At 37.0% G+C, this 21,407-nt stretch overlaps 1 pseudogene; it reads left to right on the top strand.

Moving 5' to 3' along the window:
• Window positions 1–5,457: 5,457 nt before the first annotated feature.
• LOC126714994 (G-type lectin S-receptor-like serine/threonine-protein kinase SD2-5) lies at window positions 5,458–10,952 on the top strand (annotated as a pseudogene).
• The last annotated feature ends 10,455 nt before the right edge of the window (window positions 10,953–21,407 follow it).

Raw genomic sequence — 21,407 nt, 5'->3', positions numbered from 1 at the left:
AAAAACAGAGGTGGTATACTCTAGAAGCGGGGCAAATTCTACATCCACTGCACGTTGGAGCACTACCAAGCTTTTATCATAGGACCACGGTTCACACTCCAAAACCCTCTCTAAATCCAAAGCATCATCAAATTCAAAAACCATGATGTTCCCTCCAATGTCTCGAATTTTGAATTTGCCACTCGGTTTCCATAGCGGTATAAAAGTTCAAGCAATTGCTTCAGCATTCACCGTCCGCTTTGTGAAAAACCTGGCTGCCAATTTGTAGATAAGTGGCACACTGCGCCGAGGCACATCAGCACCCTGCTCTTCTTCTTTGGCTAGAGAGAAACGAGACCAAAGATCATCAAGTGATGCCATGGTGATAGAGCAGAGAAGAAAAACAAAACAAAGGATACTAGAGATCCACAACCCATCCTAGCAGAAACGCAGAGCGTACTGAAGGGAAAAAGAAACCTACACAGAGGTAGGGACAGAATTCTACATGCACCTTGAAGAAACCCTAGCAAGAGATAAACCCTAGCAGAGGAACCCTAGGCGGCGAGAAACGTTAAAAAGAATTTTTAGATCTATTCTTCTGTTAGTTGTATGTTCTATCAAAAACCTTTCATCATCATCACTTATCACTCATCACTTAAAATACCCCAATTTCCGCAACCCTACCCGTTTGGCACTCATCACTCAGCGACTTTGTTTCAAAAAAAAAAATAAATAAATAAAAATAAAAAGTCAAGATATGCAGTTGGTTGCGTTGTTTCAAAAAAAAAAAAAAAAAAAACCAAAAAGTCAAACATTGCGGTTGAAATTTCAAAAGTTGTGGGTTTAATTACAAAAATGCCATTAGAAACTGAGTTTTGGAAACTGAACACACCTAAAATGTGTTTTAAGTTTCCATAACTCATCACTCAAAAATCAGAGAATTGAGTGATGGAAACAAAAACAGGAAAGACAGCCAAACAAGCTTTCTTGGAGTGGGTCCCACTTATTTTGACTTATGGGTGATGAAAACAGAGTTATGGGTGATGGAAACATAAAAATCAAACAGCCCCTTATATCTCAAAAATAGCAATTTCTTGGTAGTGACCCTGCTCGTCTAGATTTGTGTGGAGAGAGAGAGAGGTGTATAATTGTGTATATTATATTGAACACACCAAGAAGTTCAACTATACAAAGAGATATCTATAAGTCTAATAATACTTCTACTCCACGTATAATTAGGGATGGTAGCATCTAGAATAGGCCTGGAGCCACAAATGGGAATTTAAAAATGAAAATATAAAATTATGTATAAAGAAAAACGTAATAATCTAATCCAACTATGTTGCACTAATGAACTTATTAATCGAGTAATTTTAAGATCACAACAAATTTTTTTTCCCAACTATTTTATGTACTAGAGTGTGACTAGTTATTTGTTACTTTCACATATATAGATCCAATATTTTCTCTTCTACCATTCATAGTTTGTCACATCAAAGTCATGAACAACAAAGTTGTGTCACATAAGTTTCTCAAAAAAAAAAAAAAAGTTGTGTCACATAAGATTGTGGTACTAGATTTGAGACATGGCTTGTATTCAATGTATTAATACAATGAAGATATGTGTTAGCATCTAGGTTGGGATTGATGCAATGGACCGAAGCCGTGTCCTCCGCATCCTAACATGCATTAGTGCACGATGTGAGCTTAACCCAATTTGCTTATTAATCACGGATATGAACTTGCGTGTGTGTGTGGACTAGAGAGAACCGCCAGGGAAGGAACAATGAAATTACATTATTTAATGTCGTCAAGTCATTCTAGAAGTTGATCATTAACATTTTGCTGTCCGAAAGATTTCAAAATTATGCTAGTCATATTTCCATCCCACTTTTCCTTGTCTAGAGTTCGCTTTGCATTTCTTTCTTCTAGCACCATATACGTGTTGTTACTGTTAGAGATATATATTAGACATATTAGCCTAATGTAATAGGCCCAAGCCCATTCCTGCTTGTACTAGTAGTCTAGGGTTTAGTCGCCTATATATATACTCATGTTAGGGTTCATTGTAACACAGGATTTGTACTACACTATAATATATTATTGATGTAGCCCTTCAGGGTTTCCTCCGTGGATGTAGGCCGTTAGGCTGAACCACGTAACCCTCGCGTGTTATTGTGTTTATATTTTATGCTTTCGCTTCCGCATCTATACTAGCATATTCAACATGGTGTATCAATGCTAATATTTAACATGGTATCAGAGCCAAACTTCGTTCTTGGCATAAAACAAAACATCTCTAGCAAGCAAAGAAGAATATCACATGCACATCACCATCAGAAGTCACGCATGCTTCTCTGTTGGATCTAGACTCCACGGCATCTCGCAGCCACCGTGGCGCAGTGCTGTGTCCAAGATCCACAAACTCAAGCAAACCCGTGACATCAATCTTAGATCTATGCAACTTCAAGCTTCGCCTGATGAAACCAACAACACAGACGTGCTCCAAGATCTCCCGCGACCAAAACCCAGAAATCCGGTCACCCGAAGCCTTGCCACGCGCCTCCGTAGCCTCTGGAAAATCTCCCACGCGCCGCCATAGAATCCTGACTTCTAGATCGTATTCTGGGTGCACGCGCCGCCCAATAGGCCTCCTCGTCCACCGATCTACTTGACCTGAAAATATGGTGGTCATACGAAGCTTCACGCGCCACCACGCGCCACCTGGGTTTCTAGTTGCTCCTTCACGCGCCGGTGAACAGTGCACGCTCCTGCCACGCGCCGACAATGCTGCTGATGTCATCTGACGTCATATGATGACGTCATTAGTCCACGTCAGCAGCCACGCAAGCACGGCCACGTCAGCCCTAGTACACGTCAGCGACACGTCATCAGCCACGTCAGTAGTGTCGTCCCGTCAGCACCACGTCACCTAGCTGACCGTTGACCCGGACCGACCCAACCCGGACCACCCGGATCTGACCCATGAGCACTTTGACTGTTGACTTTGACCTGGACCAGTTGACTTTGACTTTTTACGTTGACTTTTGACCAAAAGTCAAAATTTCCAAAAGGACCTATCTTGCTTAGTTTTTCGCGTAGATTCCAATTTTGGCCTCCGTTTCTTCATTTGAAGCTCCGAAATTGGACAATTGGCACATTCTTCATTGTGGTTTCTTTAAAGGCATTTTACAAGGCATCTTCAAGTAATCTTCTCATACTTATCCAACCTCAAGTCTTCATCAAGCTTCCGCCTTGAGTTTGAGGGAGGGTGTTAGAGATATATATTAGACATATTAGCCTAATGTAATAGGCCCAAGCCCATTCCTGCTTGTACTAGTAGTCTAGGATTTAGTCGCCTATATATACTCATGTTAGGGTTCATTGTAACACAGGATTTGTACTACACTATAATATATTATTGATGTAGCCCTTCAGGGTTTCCTCCGTGGATGTAGGCCGTTAGGCTGAACCACGTAACCCTCGTGTGTTATTGTGTTTATATTTTATGCTTTCGCTTCCGCATCTATACTAGCATATTCAACATGGTGTATCAATGCTAATATTTAACAGTTACAATACAGACAATGGGTTGGACATTTGATATGGTTTTTTATTTTTTATTTTTTGACATGTATAATGCATAGATGTCCAATTGCAAAAATCCTTGCTTTGAAAAGTTTTTTCATGCAATGTTGCTGAAAAATCTTACTTAAATTGTGTAGCGAAAACTTTTTTCATGCAATGTTGCTGAAAAATCAGATTTAGTTATGTAGCTGAATAACGAATTAACTGATTGATAGATTTTCAATTTTGTCCAAAGGTTTTTTTTTTTTTTTTTTTTTTGACATGTATAATGCATAGATGTTCAATTGCAAAAATTCTTGTTTGAAAAGTTTCAAAGTTAACAATTTGATATATTGAATTGAACAAACACAATATGATGTAGAACAACTAGCACAAGTCTTCCTGGAGCAGCAGGGCACCGGAAGTCACAACACAAGATCAAGGGGGAGTGCCAATAGAGGCCATCGGAGCGACAGTGTTGGAATTGCTTGAAATTTGGCAAGTTGAAGGGAAACAACATCTTGATCCAGACTCGAAATCTCGATTGTCACCTAAATTTAGGTAAATTCCTTCGTTAAGTTCCTGAAGACAGTGTTTTTTCTATTTATAGTAATATTTTTTTCCTTAATATCTTTTAATTTAAAGGTTAGAATAAGGTCTCGTCTGTTTTGGGAAGACCCTTAAGGTCAATAGTTTATGATTTTGCATTTAACTCAATTTAGTAATTTTTGGTAAATTTCGGTATTTTGTCACCCAATCGCGTAATTGATGCGAATTAGGGTTTCAGACGATTTCTAATCGTTCTAGGGTTTTACTTTCTTAGTATTTATATGTTTTGTAGCCGTCAAAGGAAAATTAGATTATTATTAATAAAATACAGATTTTTTGTCAAATTTTTTCTCGAGTAGATTTTAATTTATCACCTTGTGGATTTAGGGAACCCCTCATGGATTCAAGGTTTACTACCCAGAAACTAATGTTTTAGTTTATGTCCATCAAAGAGAGCATCATGTGTGCTTTCTTCAGGCTTCTGCAACATCACAATAAGTATCACCAAAATCTCCACCGCCAACTATAGAATTATCAATAAATAAAAAATAAGTATCACCAAAATCCAAAATCAATAAATAAAAATAAATTCATACAAATTTGTAACAAAGTGGAATTTTTGAAGAACATTTCAAAATTATTAGCTTTGCTGCAATTTTGGTTGAGCAAGCATATAGGTATAGCAAGGATTGAGCACCCTCAGACACAACATAGCTATGCTAACTTCAAATAGTCATATTTGGCTCATTTCAAATTCTAATTGGATTATTTAAAGCCCCAAATGTTACTTTCCAATGAAACAAAATTCACTCAAATATTAATTGTGTTGTAAACTTAATATGAACTGGTGCTATTATTTTCTCTCTTTACTAGATCGATACAATTTGAAGACTAAGATGATAATGTTATTGTCAATCACATTATTTCTATATAATTTTATTGTAGATTTTATATTTTATATTTATAATTTAGTTTTCTCATTTTTTATATGCAAAATTACTAACTACTCCCTCCGTTCCACTTTTTTTGTCTTGTTTAAAAAGTCAAACTTTTTAAGGGAATATCATTTATTGTCTTGTCTACTTTTTAAAAATATATAAGTTTCTAAAACTACCCTTAAAAAAATTTATCAAAAAATTGAATTAATAAATTAATAGGGGTATAATAGGAACATTAATAAATTAATAACTTTTATTTTTAAAAATAGGACAATATTTTGGAATATCTCAAGATGGAATAGAGGACAAAAAAAGTGGGACGGAAAGAGTAACTTTTTGTGACAAAAATGTTTCTCCAAAAAAAAAAAAAAAACTTTTTGCGAAGAAAACTTGCAAATATAGTTTAGCTTTAATATATTAAGCAGGATTTTATGAAATTTAGATTTTAACAAAAAAAAAATTATTGCAAAAGAAACTTCATTTCACGCGCATTTACCCTTGCACCACCCCCTCACAGACCAAACACCCTTCCCCAAAACCCGTTTCCGCATTCGGAGCTCCGCCTCCGACACCCAAACCCTCCCAAAATCCGCTATCCAACGCATTGCCCACAATCTCTGCTCCTTAGGCTTCACCGAAGATTGAAGATTCCCCAAACCCAAACCTGAGCCCAAATGCCGGAGAAATATTCATCCCTCTGTCCCACCAATTACCAAACACCGGGTCGGACACACTCTCGGTACGAGCTGGTCCACTCCCGAGAACCCGTTTCCGCCATAACCAAATACCACCAACCGAGGCGCGAAGTGATTATGCAGAAGAAGGAGAAGAAAGCGCCGACATTGGCGGAGCAGAGCTTGAACGAGGAAGAAGCTGAAGGTAAAGAAGGCAGGGATTGTTAACGGAATTCACGAGCGGTGGAGGCACTATGAGGTCGTGAAGATCGTGTGTGAGGATTTGTGTCGGATGAACATGAAGAGGACTCATAAATTATTGGAGGTTAGCTTAAAGCTTTCCCAATTCTTTTGCTTTTCAATTGTTAATTGAGCAATGTGCTGTATTGGATAGTTTATGTGTAGTTATTAATGTTTGTGTTTGTTATAATGCTAGAATTACAATCGAATTCTTGAAGTAGTGTGTTAGTGGAAATTGGAGATTGTAAGTGCCTAAGTGGAAAGGAAATGAAAGTAGGATAGAGTTGTACAGGTACTTTTAAGTAAGAAATTAGAGGTTAGACCTTGCTGCGATGATAATTATCAAAAACTGACTTATTATTATTATTATTATTATTATTATTATTATTTTAATTTTAATTCATGGTGTGCCAAAAACTCTTTGCCATGGGTACATTTTTCATGCCCCCTGCGGGCATGGTCTGTTGGTAGGAGTTCTGGACTGGATCACACCTGGTTGTCTGGTTCGAGTTGTGCTCTTCGCAAAAATACTGTGCTACGATGTTGATAGCCCTAACACACCCAAGGGTGCCCCATGCCATGAGTACTATGGGTTGCTGGGTTTTGTTCATAAAAAAAAAAGGGTACATATTTCATTAAATAAAATAATTTGGTCCAAGTCAAATACCACGCCCACCACCAAGTCCACCACCATCACTGTTGACTTTGCCTTGGTCCCTCATATGCCCTGAGGTTTTTTCTTTTTTATTTATTTTTTGGTAAGTCAAATAAAATAGCATAAAATTAGGAATTAGTAGACACATAGCATATTTTGATTGCTGGAACATGGGGTGAACAGATAACGGTGGAAAATGATATTGATTGTCTTTGCAGTAGTTGCAGTCAAGTTAAGCAGTCCAACAGGATCATTAACATTTTTATTTTTATGCCCAAAAGAATTGTTTAGCTATATCCTGTTTATGTTAGTCATTCCATCACTCTTTCCTTGTCCAGTGTCCATTTTGCCTTTCTTTCTTCTACCACCATATACAAGTTACAGATAATGGGTGCACGCTGGGCTTGCTATGGTCTTTTTTTTTCACCTTGCTTTTTTTCTAACTCCTTTTCCCATCTTAGTGACTGCCCTGCCAGCTTATGGTTATCTGCCTGTTAACTCTCCTATTTCATGGACCAACAGAGAGCCTACTGGCGACTCTGAAAACTCTCCTACTTTATGGACCGACAGAGAGCCTACTGCCAATTTTTAGAAACCCAATGCTGGAATCATACTTGCCAATAGATCCTTCTCCTATCCAGACTATGGATCTGCTCGTGGTTGTGGCTTCTTCTGTAATCAAACATGCAACAGCTCTCTCTTTGCCATTTTCACTTTTCATTCCTCTGTGGCATTAGATGGTGCAGAAGTACCATGGTCTGCCAACCCAAACAATCCGGTCAGAAATAATGCAACTTTGAAGCTCACTTCAAAATGAGGTTTAGTATTACAAGATGCTGATGGAACTATAGCTTGGTCCACAAACATTGGCAACAAATCTGTGGCTGGCCCACTCTTAACTAACACATGCAACCTCATGCTATTGGATGAAAAAAAATGCAACAATTTGGCAGTCTCTTGATCACCCAACTGACACACTGGTTCTTGGGCAAAAGTGGGTGGCAGGGCAGCAACTCACTAGTAAAGGAGGAGTGTTTTCACTCTCCCTCACTAGTCAAGGGTTGTTTTCTTATATCAATTCTAATCCTCCACAAGGCTACTTTTTTTATAATCCAGGTATTGACAACATCAGTTATGTTCAATTTCTTAATCGAAGTTTAGCTTTCTTCAATCAATCATTTAAGCTATTTAGCGAATTAGAAATGGTTTCAACATCATCAGCATTGCAATACATGAGATTTGAGCCTGACGGACACTTGGGAGTGTATTATGAGGATTGGACACAATGGTATGATGTCCTTACACAATATGTTAATGATGGTGATTGTGGATACCCTACGTTTTGGGGCGATTATAGTATTTGTTCAAACGGCCAGTGTATTTGTCCTCCACCCATTAATGAAACAAACTATTTTCAGCAAATTAATGAAATGCTGCCTAATCTTGGATGCTCCCTGGTTACTCCCTTGTCTTGTGAAGCTTCCAAAAATCACATTCTTTTAGAGCTCCAGAACATCACATACTTTCCCTTCTCAAAATACCCCCCATATATAAATCTAGACTACCAAGATATAACTTTAAAGACTTGTACACAGGCATGCTTAAAAAATTGTTTGTGCAAAGCTGCTATTTATGATTCGAGCTTCAGTGTTAGGAATTGCTAATTACTATCCCAAATTTTTTCATTGAAGTCCATGGATGAAGAAACAAAGACTTACTTTAATGTCAAAGTATACATCAAGGTGCAGAATATTCCTCCACAACAACTCCAGCTTGAAATTATATTGGGATCTAGCCTCGAATCTTTGCTTGTTTTGTTTCTTTTAATTGGCATCTTTGCTTTTCTTTTTTGGAAGAAGACGAATGCTGATGAAGTTGAGGAGTACTGTTTGGATCATGTATTAGGAATGCCTACAAGATATTCTTATCATGATGTGCAGGCGATGACAAGAAGTTTCGTTAAGGAGCTTGGTGGGGGAGGATTTGGCACAGTTTTTGAAGGGACTCTAATTGACAGCACTAGAGTTGCAGTGAAGCTTCTTGATGGTTTGAGTCAAATCAAAAAATCATTTTTAGCTGAGGTTGAGACAATTGGCCGCACTCACCATCTCAACTTGGTAAGACTAATTGGATTTTGTGTTGAAAATTTTCATAAGCTTCTTGTTTATGAATACATGTCTAATGGGTCTTTAGATAAATGGATATTTCACGAAAATCTTGAGATGTCACTTGATTGGCAACATAAAAAGAAGATCACTCTTGACGTAGCAAGGGGAATAACTTATTTAAATGAGGAATGTAGACAGAAGATTGTTCACATGGATATAAAACCCCATAACATCCTCTTGGATGAGAACTTTTATGCAAGTCTCTGATTTTGGATTGTCTAAACTAGTTGATCATGACCAGAGCCAAGTTGTGACAACTATGAGAGGGACTCCTGGTTATATGGCTCCAGAATGGTTGAGTTTAGTAATTACAGAAAAAGTAGATGTTTATAGCTTTGGAATAGTGCTATTAGAGATATTGTGTGGAAGGAGAAACTTTGATCACTCTCAACCAGAGGAAGCAATGCATCTAGTTGATTTATTTAAGAAAAAGTTTGAGGAGGACAGATTGTTGGATTTAGTTGATAAATACATTGAAGATATGCAATTGCATGGAGCAGAAGTTGTGAATATGATGCGGTTTGCAACATGGTGTTTGCAAAATGATTTCACAAAGAGGCCTTCTATGTCCATGGTGGTTAAGGTCTTCGAAGGTGTTATGAATGTTGAATCAAACCTAGATTATTTCTTCTCAAATGCACCTTTACTAAACACAAGAGCTGGAGTTGATAACCAGGAAGTGCATATTGTTGCAGCTACTCCATTATTGCCTTCAATTCTATCAGGACCACGATGATTGTTCACTATACAATCTTTTGTTGCTTGACAAACAAGGTAATTCCATACTTCTAATAAAGTCTCACATCCAATAACTAACGTTATTAGTTTAAATTTCGATGGAAGGTTTCAACATGTTATTTCATGTGGTCATTTATTGACACTAGAATGGCCTCTCTATTAACAATTATTAGACATTGTTGCAGTGATGTAAAGTGTTTGTTCCATCATTGACACTATTTTAGTTTGAGTTGTAGATTTTGTCGTAATGTTGTGTTTCAATGCATGCATAATATAGTAGTATTGTTTAAGTTTGAACCGAAGTAGCAGAACTGAGATTTTGCTGTGGTTGTGCGTGCTGGATAGAGTCCCAGTCAGAGAGGTCCTCTCCAAGAGAGGCATTAATTGCACCACTACTTGTTCTGTTTGCAACTCAGGTAATGAATCCATTATTCACAATCTCAAAGACTATAGATTTGCTAAATCCTTTTGTAATAGGATGGTATTTCTGAAATTTGTGCTCAAAATTAAACAAACCTTGATAGCTTGTTTGGATGGAGGGGGAGTAGAGGGGAGTAGTATAGAGAGAGGGAGAGTAAGTTAAATTACTTTGTTTGGATTTTTTTAAGGGAGGAAGGGGAGGGATTTGGAGGGGTTCTTACTACTTCTAACCCCTCATTTTTAATTTCCCCAAATTGGAGAGATTTGGAGGGAGAGTAGAGCATAGAAATGCTTGACCAAATGAATTACTAAATTTATCCTTACCATATTAACAAAATTACAAATTATGAAAAGACTAATTATTCTCCTCTCTCTTAATTTTAAAAACATCCAAATAAGGTCGAGGATAACCATTCCCCTCTACTCTCCTCCCCTCCACTCTCCTCTCCCTCCAAACTCCCAAACATAGCATGAAGGTTAGATAAATGAGTTCTATGAAGATTTGTTGATTCTCTAGATTTATTGGGACTTCTTCCTCTGTGGTTGCTGAGTTCTAACCTAATCCTGGCTTCTAAGTTGGGTTCAAGAGTCTTGAAATAGAGTTGTGTGCTAAATCTGTTGTGGACTCTAGTCAACTCCCAGTCTTCTTCTAATAGAGTTGTATGCTAAATCTGTTGTGGACATAATCAACTCCAACTCTTCTTCTAATAGATCTCTCTCCTCTCTTTAATTTGATTGTAGGTGGTTGCTGAACGAGCTTGAGCAATACAGTCTGAAGCATGTCTTACATGAAGTCAAACATTGTGCCAATGTGTTAGCTAATTTTGGAAGTAACCAAGAAGAGGATATAGGCTTTTTAGTTTATTATGTTGTACCTTGTGAAATCTTTTTGTATCTTAATCAGGATGCCATTGCTTAGTTTTTGAACTGAGTGATCTCGGTTAACAGCTCTGAAATTCGTTCTACCCAAAAAAAAAAAAAAAAATTGTTTATATTATATATGTATTTAATCTAGTTTAAACTTTCCTGGTTTAAATCACATGAGAATGGTTGCATATTTGAAGATCGTATTGCCTGGAGAATGGATCAAATCAAGAGGTTTCTAATCTACTATATATAGAATTCCTCATATACATTCTAGTCTCCTGAAGCAGCTAACAAACTATTTTTAGGCAAGTTAATTTATACGTATAAAAAAAAATTCTCCAAATTCAATTCCAAATTTCTAAGTACTCTATTCCAAATTTGTAAATATGCAGAGGGCCTATTTGGTTAGCTGAAAAAAGCACCATTTTTTATTTTCATTTTCAGTTTTTAGTGGGTCTCATCATAAAAAAAATTGGTTTCATTTTAGCATTTTTATTCAGTTTTTATTTGTAGTATCCTAAAAATTAGATTTGAATACAAAAAAAGAATTCAATTTCTCAATGTTTTCTATGTACACGAATACAATGGTATATTCGTAAATATTGTGAAAATGCAAAGTTACTTTTTTTTTTTTTTTAATGATGTGATATGTGTTATTGAGAAATGTTACTTTTCTTTTTAATAGAAAACAATGACCAAACTCAGGTATGATGTATTCTATACTCAAATTATGTATTCAAAATAACTTATCAAACGCTACTAAATGTAAAAATAAGTGGGTTTTTTTTTTTTTTTTTTTTTTTTTTTTTTTTTTTTTTTTTTCTCTATATTCAAATTAAGGATTTGAATATAGAATCAACTTTTTGAAACCAAACAACCCTAAAATATCATATCCCTTGCCTCATTTTATGAGCAACCAAAAAAAGGCTATAGAATGTGGGTCAGACTTAGGTCCAGTGTCCAGTAGTACTGGACCCGTTAAGATAATGACATATGTCTATTTTTAAACACGTGTCACCATCTAACCAAGTCTAGTGCACTGGATACACTGGACTTAAACCAAGTCCATAGAATGTTACTATCTAGAAAAAGAAAAATATGAAGGAGAGAGAAAGAGAGGATAAAACCTTGAGAGATTTAAAGAGTTGTAATACGAGGTTAACCATCATTTCTGACTTGGTTTGTACTCAGTGGCTATGCTCACAGTCGAGGTACCATGCTTGTGCTTTTGTCTTAGTCCCGAGAAAAATCAAAGATGGCAATGTTTAGCTTTGAGCTTCAACTAGCTTAAGCCTCATTCATGGTGACTTTCTCATTGAGTGGATTTGATAAACTAGTGCAGAAATAAGAACATGATCCTCTTTAATTAACTTAAAATGGAGAGTCTATTCACAATTGCGATTTTATTTCTTGAATCTAATAGAGTACAAAGTGTTATGTTATTTAAATTTTTAAATGACATGACATTGGATTTAGCTTCACCTATCATGAAACTGAAAAATTAATGTATTTTATCATTTTTGGGTGTTTCACCATCAATATAATATCATTATCATGCTATGAACTCTCTCAATTCTTTGCTATGTGGAGTGTTATTTTTGCAAAAAAAAATGATACTCTTCATAAATTGAGAGAGTATTTTTTAATTGAAATGGAGAATCCTTAATCGAAGTATGAGAGGGTTGCTTTAAGAAGATAAAACACGTGAAAGAAATACATTTATATATATAATGTGAATAAAAAATAGGAAAAATAATTATTTTTTTCTAGCATGTTCAAAAGTACATAGTTCTGCATATTAATACTACGAATTTTTTAGTTTAGTTGTCATTTAATAAACACGTCATTAATAAGCATGGACAGAAGGAAATAATTCAAAACTCTATCAAATGTTAGACACTAAATCCAAATTTTGAAATAATAAGGATCAATATCAAAATTATCCCAAATTAAATGATATAATTTGCATTTTAGTGAAACATTTATCAAGCTCCTCACACAATGTCCACACTCTAATCCAGGTCCACTTTATTGAACTTGGGGCTGCATACGATCCCTATAAAAGGACTGGACCCAGATACCTGGCTCTATAATTTTGCCATGGTGAACCCAAAAGGAGAAAGTCCACTCCATTAGAATAACCCACCTGAACCTTGCCCGTACTCACAAGTAATTACACTAGTGACTAGACCCATTTAACCAGTTTGACTCAACGTCAACCCTCTTTACAAGGCGAGATAATGCCGAGCACAGTAGTACACAAAAGGTGTTACAAAAGAAGAATTATGGGGCATACCTGATCTGAAAACTGAGATTATGGGGCTTTTAAAAGGCTGGCTCAAATGAGCCTCCAATGAAACCGTGAGGATCCTCTCTTGGATCTGTAGAGGTTTAGGTCCATGTAGCACGAACAAATTTACGCAGTGGGTCTATATTTATAACTCATATCTCTTTTGTTTATAGGCAACCAACCGTGTATCCATTAGTGGCAAGAGGTGTGGAATGTGGCTATGGACCTTAACACTAGACCTTCTGAGTGAGTAGTGAGTTAGGACATGTCTTCTTTCTTCAAGAGCCTGCCTATTTATAGAAGTAGTGAACCATGGTATGTCTTAAAAAGTAACTTCAGTTGCGAAAAGTGAACCCTAGTTAATCTATCGGTGGAGGATACTATTCAATAAATAGTTTAAACTTTTCATAAATAGTGACATTTTTGTTTTGTCATGCAGGCTTTGCCGTAGATGATTCCTTCCTATCCTTTTTTCTTTCTATCTATTGAATCACATACAAGCTTCGAAGGTTCATCAATGGAGGAAATGAAATCACAGAGAGAGAGAGAACTATGTGAAACTTGTAAAATGAATTCATTGAATAAAATTATCATTGTTTCTTATATAGTGAGAACAGAGGCGGGAAGAGAAACAGAAAAATAACCAACTATCCAATACAAACTAGACACATGGATTGGACCTATAACCAACCTAGCTAACTCATTAATCTGTACAATATAAACAACAACCGTTTATCACTAACTATACCATGCTACTATAGTTTAATCCTATATGTACAAAATACAAGTAACAGATACAACCACTGATATGTACAACCTATCCATTACTTAATACTCCCCCTCAAGATGAACCATAAATGTTGATTAAGTACATCTTGGACAGAAGAAAGTAGAATTGTTTGTATCCAAGTGCCTTTGTGAAGAAATCAGCAATCTGGTGTCTAGTAGGAACATGAAATGTCTTAATCACTCCATCTTGAATTTTGTTTCGAATAAAATGGCAGTCATCCTCTATATGTTTTGTTCATTCATGGAACACTGGATTTGCAGCAATGTATAAAGCTACCTTACTATCACAGTACAAAGAGGCTGGCTAATTGTGATCTAAACCAAAAGTTTTAAGCAAGGCCAACAACCAAACAACCTCACTTGTTACATACAGTAGCCACTGCTTGATATTCTGATTCTGTTGATGATTTGGACACCACTTGTTGCTTTTTACATTTCCAGGATATGAGAGAATCACCAAGAAAAACACAGAACCCTGAAACTAATCTTCTAGTGTCTGGACAAGCTACCCAGTCAGCATCATAGTAGGCTTTGAGTTTCAATTCTAAACTTGCAGATAGAAATAAGCCCTGTCCTAGTGTCTTCTTTACGTACTTAAGCACTTTATAGGCTGCTTGTAGATGTGGAATTTTAAGGGAACTCATAAACTGACCCAGTTTATGCATTGAGTAACAGATATCAGGCCTGGTCAGAGTCAAATAGAGCAGCTTGCCTATAATTCTTCTATATAAGGATGGATCTGGAACATCCTCTCCCATTGAGCTCTTAAACTTGGCTGATTGATCCATAGGCACATTGGCAGGTTTACTCGCTAGCAGACCTGAATCAGAAAGCAGCTCTAAGGTGAACTTCCTTTGACACAAACTGATGCCTTTCTCAGTCCTTGCAACCTCAAGGCCTAAGAAATACTTCAAGGTACCAAGATCCTTAAGCTTGACTTGTCATCTAGGAAAACTTTGAAAGCATTGATTGCCTCCACATTATTGCTAGCTATCAGAATGTCATCCACATAGACTAGCAAGATGAGAATTGAACCCTTGCTGACCTTAGTGAAGACAGAATAGTCTAATTTAGATTGAAGAAAACCATGATCAAGAAGAGTGGATGAGAGCTTGGCAAACCACTGCTTGCTTGCCTGCTTCAAGCCATAAAGAGACTTTGTGAGTTTGCACACCTCCCTCTTGCTGCCAAATCCAAGAGGAGGAACCATATACACCTCCTCATTCAAATCCCCATGCAAGAAAGCATTATTGACATCCAATTGAGAGAAATGCCAACCATACACAGCAACCACAACCAAAAGAGTTCTAACAGTCACAAATTTCACCACAGGAGAGAAAGTTTCATAGAAATCAATACCCTCAGTCTGAGTGAAGCCCTTAGCAACAAGTCTAGCCTTATACCTCTCAATGGAACCATCAACTTTAAGCTTAATCTTGTATACCCACTTGCACCCAATAGGCACTTTACTAGGAGGCAGTTTGGTCATTACCCAAGTCTGATTAGCTTGAAGGGCATCAATCTCAGCCTTCATGACAGCTTGCCACAAAGGATCAGGTAAAACTTCAGCATATGAAGTAGGTTCCTTGGCAATAGACAAGGCAATGTGGGAGGTTTATGAGACCTATTTGACCTTCTAACAATAGGTAAATCAGGTAGGGAAGTAGCAAGAACAGGAGGTTCAGGTGGAACAGCAAGAACAGGTGGAGAAGAATCCAAATCAGGATGAACAAGACCTGGAAACTCATCAAGAGGTACAACAATGTCAACATGACTGAAAGGGAGAGAAAATTTAGCAGAAATAGGAGAAATTGACTCTGGAAGTGAAGGTTGACATGAAAAAACATTGTGAGAAGTGGAAGAAGAACTAGGGGCAGATTTAGGTAGCCAATGTTTATAGGGAAAGACAGATTCTTTGAAGATGACATCTCTAGAAAGAAAAATAGATTTATTGGACAAATCATACAACTTATACACTTTGGTCCCAAAAGGATAGCCAAGACATATGCATGCCTTTGTTCTAGGATCAAACTTGGATCTGTTCCTAGTTAAAGTAGAGGCATAACATAGGCAACCAAAGGATCTAAGATGATGGTAGGATGAAGAATGACCCAAAAGTTTCTGATAAGGAGTGAGATTACCTAAAGAAGGACTAGGAAGTCTGTTGATAAGATATGTGGTTGTAAGAACACAATCCCCCCAGAATTTTAAAGGTAAATTTGCATGAAATCTCAAGGCCCTTGCAACATTCAACAAATGCTGATGTTTTCTTTCAACAACGGCATTTTGTTGTGGTGTTTCAACACAAGACATTTGGTGTAAAATACCCTTGGAAGCATAAAATGAAGAAAGAGCAAATTCAGGACTATTATCACTCCTAATCACCTTAATGGAAACCTTGAATTGATTAAGAATCATTTGAAAGAAAGTCTGAATTAAGGAAGAAGCATCAGATTTATGTTTTATTAAATAAACCCAAGTACATCTACTATGATCATCAACCAAAGTAAGAAAGTATCTTGAGCCATTCAATGGAGTAGAATAGGGTCCCCAAATATCAGCATGGATCAAATCAAAGCAAGATAAGGAAACACTTGCGGATTTAGGAAAAGGCAATTTGTGTTGCTTAGCTAAACGGCGAACATAACAATCAAAGGAGTTGTTATTATTACAAGAAGTCAGATCAGGTACAATAGAATTCAACAAAGCTAGTCTTTGTGAAGAGGGGTGACCCAATTTGTAATGCCACAATCTAACAACATTATTTGAAGTAGTAACAATAGCATGAGAAGGGTCTAGAGTACAAGTATTGACACTTTTATTACAAAGAAAGGATGGCAATCTGGATAAAACCTCTGAAACAGAAGATGGTAAGGTGATGGAATCAGTGCACTACAAAGTATATAGTCCTCCATGTCTCTTACCCAACCCAATCATCTTCCAATGCTGTAAGTCCTGAAGAAAACAATAATGAGAAGGAAAATATAGCAGCAAGAAGGATTTTGGGTCAGCTTACTTATAGAAATAAGATTGAAGGAAAAACTAGGAATGCAAAGGACATGTTCTAGAGTTAGAGTTGCTGAAACTTTAACAGTTCCAATATGAGTCACCTTAACCATGTCACCATTAGGAAGTCTAACTGAAATCTAAACAGAAGAAGTAATAGAAGTAAAGAAATGAATGAAATGCACCATGTGGTCTGTTGCACCACTATCAAGAATCCAGTCATAGGAACTAATATAAGAGGTATTGACATTAGAAGAGAAGACTAAATGCTCAAGAGAAGGAGAAAAATAGATACTTGATAATTCTTGGGCTTGACCATCCATTGAAGGCTAAGTAATGATGGTAGCAACTTGGTGAGTATTGTCCAAACATGCCTCTGGTGGTGCTTAAGTGCCAAAGTGACATTAAGAGTTCAACAATCCAACCAATTGCTGATATTGAGCCTTGGTGAGTGTGACTGCTTCACTAGCATGATCTTCAATAGCAATGACATTGTTTGCAAAGGACTAACCACCCTTGTTCTTGAACTTATACCCAAAAGGATATCCATGCAACTTGTAACATCTGTCAACAACATGTCCCATGGACCTCCACAATGAGTGCATTGTGGTCTGCCATTCTTGTACTTAGTAAAGTTCTTGGTGTTACCAAACTTGGATCCTAGAGCTGCCAAAGTTGCTGATGTATCAACCAAGACTTTCTTCCTCGCACCTTTCTCTGCTTCTCATCTTGAAGTAGAAGAGAAAACACTTTGCTCAAGGGAGGCATAGGTTCCATAAGGAGAATTTGTCCTCTGACAGCTGCATAAGTCTCATTCAGCCCCATCAAAAAAGACATGGTACAATCCTCAACTTGATGACCACATGTACATGTCCTATAATTGGAAAACTCATCCCAAAGTCCCTTAAATTTGGTGTAGCATGCATTGATGGTTAAATCTTCTTGGGTGAAAGAACTAATCTCTTTTCTTAAGTAAAAAATTGTAGGTCCATTTCCTTGGCCATATCTGTACTGTAAGTCAAGCCACACATCTCTGGTAGTCTTGAAATAAACTATACTTGATTGAAAATCCTTAGAAACAGAATTAAACAACCAAGCTAGAACTGTGTTGTTGCATGTACACTATGCTATGTAATGTGGATGATCAACAGATTAAGGCTTAGGAATAGAACCATCAATGAAACCCAATTTGGTTTTGGCATCCAAAGAAATAAGGATTGCCCTACTTTAGGTGTTATAATTTTCCTTGGTGAGAGGTTGAACCACTAAAGAAACACCTGGATTATCACCACTAGATAGAAAATAGGGACTAGCTGTGTTTTCCCAAGGCTGGACAATAGGAGCAGTAGCACTAGAGGTACTCTCAGTCATACTTAGTGCAGTATTATCAAAGAAAAATGATGAAGATTCAAAGTCCCAAGCAAAAAGAAAATCAAGAATTGACTTTCTAGAGAATTCTTCAAGAACCGAGAAAGGAATTCTGTGGGATGATGTAAAAACTAGATCAAATCAAGATGCAATTCACAATCTTGATGAGATCACAACAAAAAGCTATATATTGGGAAATGAAAAAAAAAAAAAACCTAAGATCGAAAATGGAATTGAAACCCTAAGATTGAAGATTGAAGATTTCAATTATGAATAGGAGAATCAAGATCAAGATTTCAACATACTAAAGAAATCAAGACCTAGAAGATGATGATCTTAATGCAAGAATCAACAGAAACACAACGAAGAAAATTTCTAGTTGATTTGAAAGAAGCACTAAGAAATCAACGAAAAACGTAATTGAACTAGGAAGAATCAGAGAATACCAGACTTGAATGATCTTTGAACTGGTTCAGCTTTGATACCATATTGAATCACATACAAGCTTCGAAGGTTCATCAATGGAGGAAATGAAATCACAAAGAGAGAGAACTATGTGAAACTTGTAAAATGAATTCATTGAATAAAATTATCATACTCTGTTTCTTATATAGTGAGAACAGAGGCGGGAAGAGAAACAAAAAAATAACCAACTATCCAATACAAATTGGACACGTGGATTGAACCTATAACCAACCTAGCTAACCCATTAATCTATACAATATAAATGACAACTATTTATCACTAACTATACCATGCTACTGTAGTTTAATCCTATATGTACAAAATACAAGTAACAGATACAACCACTAATATGTACAACCTATCCATTACTTAATACTATCTTCTTCCTGTTCTTATTCTGTCTTCTTGTAATAATGAAATGTGGAGTCTTTAGTTGTCTATCTTGCAATAATAAAATGTGGAGATTCTTTTACTTACCTGTCTATCTTGAGTGTGCTAATGAACAATGTTATCTGCCATGCCTGTTGGTAGGAGTTAGTCTATATCTGCATAGTTGTCATAGTTAAGGGGGTTGGAGTTATCTGCTTCTATGTCAATGTACATGGGCTAGCATTCATATTCTGTTGGTTTGAATTTTTCACAGTAAGGGCAATAGTTGACTACTGTAGTCAAGTTCCAGGCACTTGAAGTGTGGGGTTGCAATCTTGTGAAGAAGGGAATTATGCATCTGTTATCGCCAAAAAGTGAACTCTAGTTAATCTATCAGTGGAGGATACTATTCAATAAATAGTTTAAACTTTTCATGAATAGTGACATTTTTGTTTTGTCATGTAAGCTTTGGTGTAGATGATTCCTTACTATCCTTTTTTCTTTCTATTTTCTCCCTGTCCTTAATTATTCTGTCTTCTTGTAATGATGAGATGTGGAGTCTTTAGTTGTCTATCTTGCAATAATGAAATGTGGAGATTCCTTTACCTACTTGTCTGTCTTGAGTGTGCTAATAAACAGTGTTTGTCTGCCATGCCTGCTGGTAGGAGTCAGTTTGTATTTGCATAGTTGTAATAGTCAAGGGGGTCGGAGTTATCTGCTTCTATGTCAATGTACATGGGCTGGCATTCATAAGGGCAATAGTTGACATAGTTGACTACTTGTAGTTCTAGGGATCTATTTGTTAGGTTTCAGGCACCTGAAATGTGGGGTCATAATTTTGTGAAGAAGGGAACTATGCATCTGTTATCGTCAAAAATGATAATTATGTTGTTGCCAGAAAACACTTGGTTATCTATGTAGAGCTCCTTAATCTTGGCTATGGCTTTTTGTCTCTGTGTGCAGCAGGAAGCAATGGGTCCAATCCATGAAGCTAAAGGCGCCCATTACACCTAGGACAAATAATAGACAAGGCAGTGATCTTGTACTTAAACGCATTGACCGAGCTTTTGTTAGCGAGGAATGGTTAAAGGATTTTGAATTTTGTAACTTGGTTGCTTGGCCAATAGTAGTGTCATCAGATCATGCTCCACTAGTTCTGGATACTTTGTTTTGTACCAAGATATAGACGTAGAGTAGTCGTAGTCTCGTCTCGTGGACCATTTCGGTTTGAATATCAATATATTATATATCTTGTTCTGCTGCTTATATCCTCCAAACTAAAAGTGCTCCAGAATAATTTTATGAAATGGATCACAATTGTGTTTGGTAACCTCCACTACAAAATCAAGGAAACCACTACTAACAAATTGGTTGATGTCCAAAACAAGGCTTTTAAGTTTTAACCCTGAATTCAATCAACAAGCAGAAACTCTAAAACAGGAACTCCAAGAATTATTGGACCTGGAGGAAGTCTTTTGGGCTCAAAACCCAAGGTGGAGAATAGTATGCATCTGCCCATAAGAAAGGGAAACAAAAAGTTGAAGCCTAGTCTATTGGAGATTTTGCAAAAAACTGGGGAAGCTTGAAAATCAAAGATTTGTTGAGATTTTTTGCTGCAAAATTTTTGTTAGAATAATAAATGATAGGCAGAAATCACATTTTCGTTTCTATATTTTCAGCTGATTTCCACTTTAGTCTCTAGATTTTATTTTTACCGCTTTTAGTCCCTATCTTAAAAAACGTTTCCCGTTTTGATCCCTGCCATTACATTAGAGACGGAAAATGCACACGTGACAAACGGCAGAATTAAAAAATATTAAAATATAAAAAAACAAAAAAAACAAGCTCCTCCCATTCAGGAGCAGCCAAGAAAGCCGGGAAAAGCTCGGAAGCAACAGGCACAATGGTATTCCTTCCCAACGAAATCGACAGCCTGTCCAAACACTCCTGACCAAAGGCATAATTACTAGTCTCGCCGGCATCCTCATCCTCAGTCTCGGCATTGTGCCACGCAGGATCATCCTCCACATCTAATAGCATATTCATCAGCACTGCAAAAAGCCTCTGAATGAACTGTGGCAACTTCCTCATCATACCAAGCGCCCTCTCTTTCGCCTCTGCCAACGTAATCGCAAACTCAACGGCCAAATGTCTAGTGTTCTCCTCCAAACTCTCCGCCTCTGAAATCTGCAACATGGACCCAACCACATCCACCAACTGCCTTCGTAAAAACCTCGGCTCCGTCCCGGCCAACTCGATCAACAACTCCAGCGCCTCCTGCGCCATGACCTCCTGACCGCAGTTCAATGCCTCAGTCGAAGTCTG

This window comes from Quercus robur, chromosome 2, assembly GCF_932294415.1.
Source record: "Quercus robur chromosome 2, dhQueRobu3.1, whole genome shotgun sequence".
NCBI classification, from domain to species: domain Eukaryota; kingdom Viridiplantae; phylum Streptophyta; class Magnoliopsida; order Fagales; family Fagaceae; genus Quercus; species Quercus robur.
The sequence above is the reverse complement of the archived record's forward strand: the minus strand, read 5'-3'. Positions and strand labels throughout refer to the sequence as shown.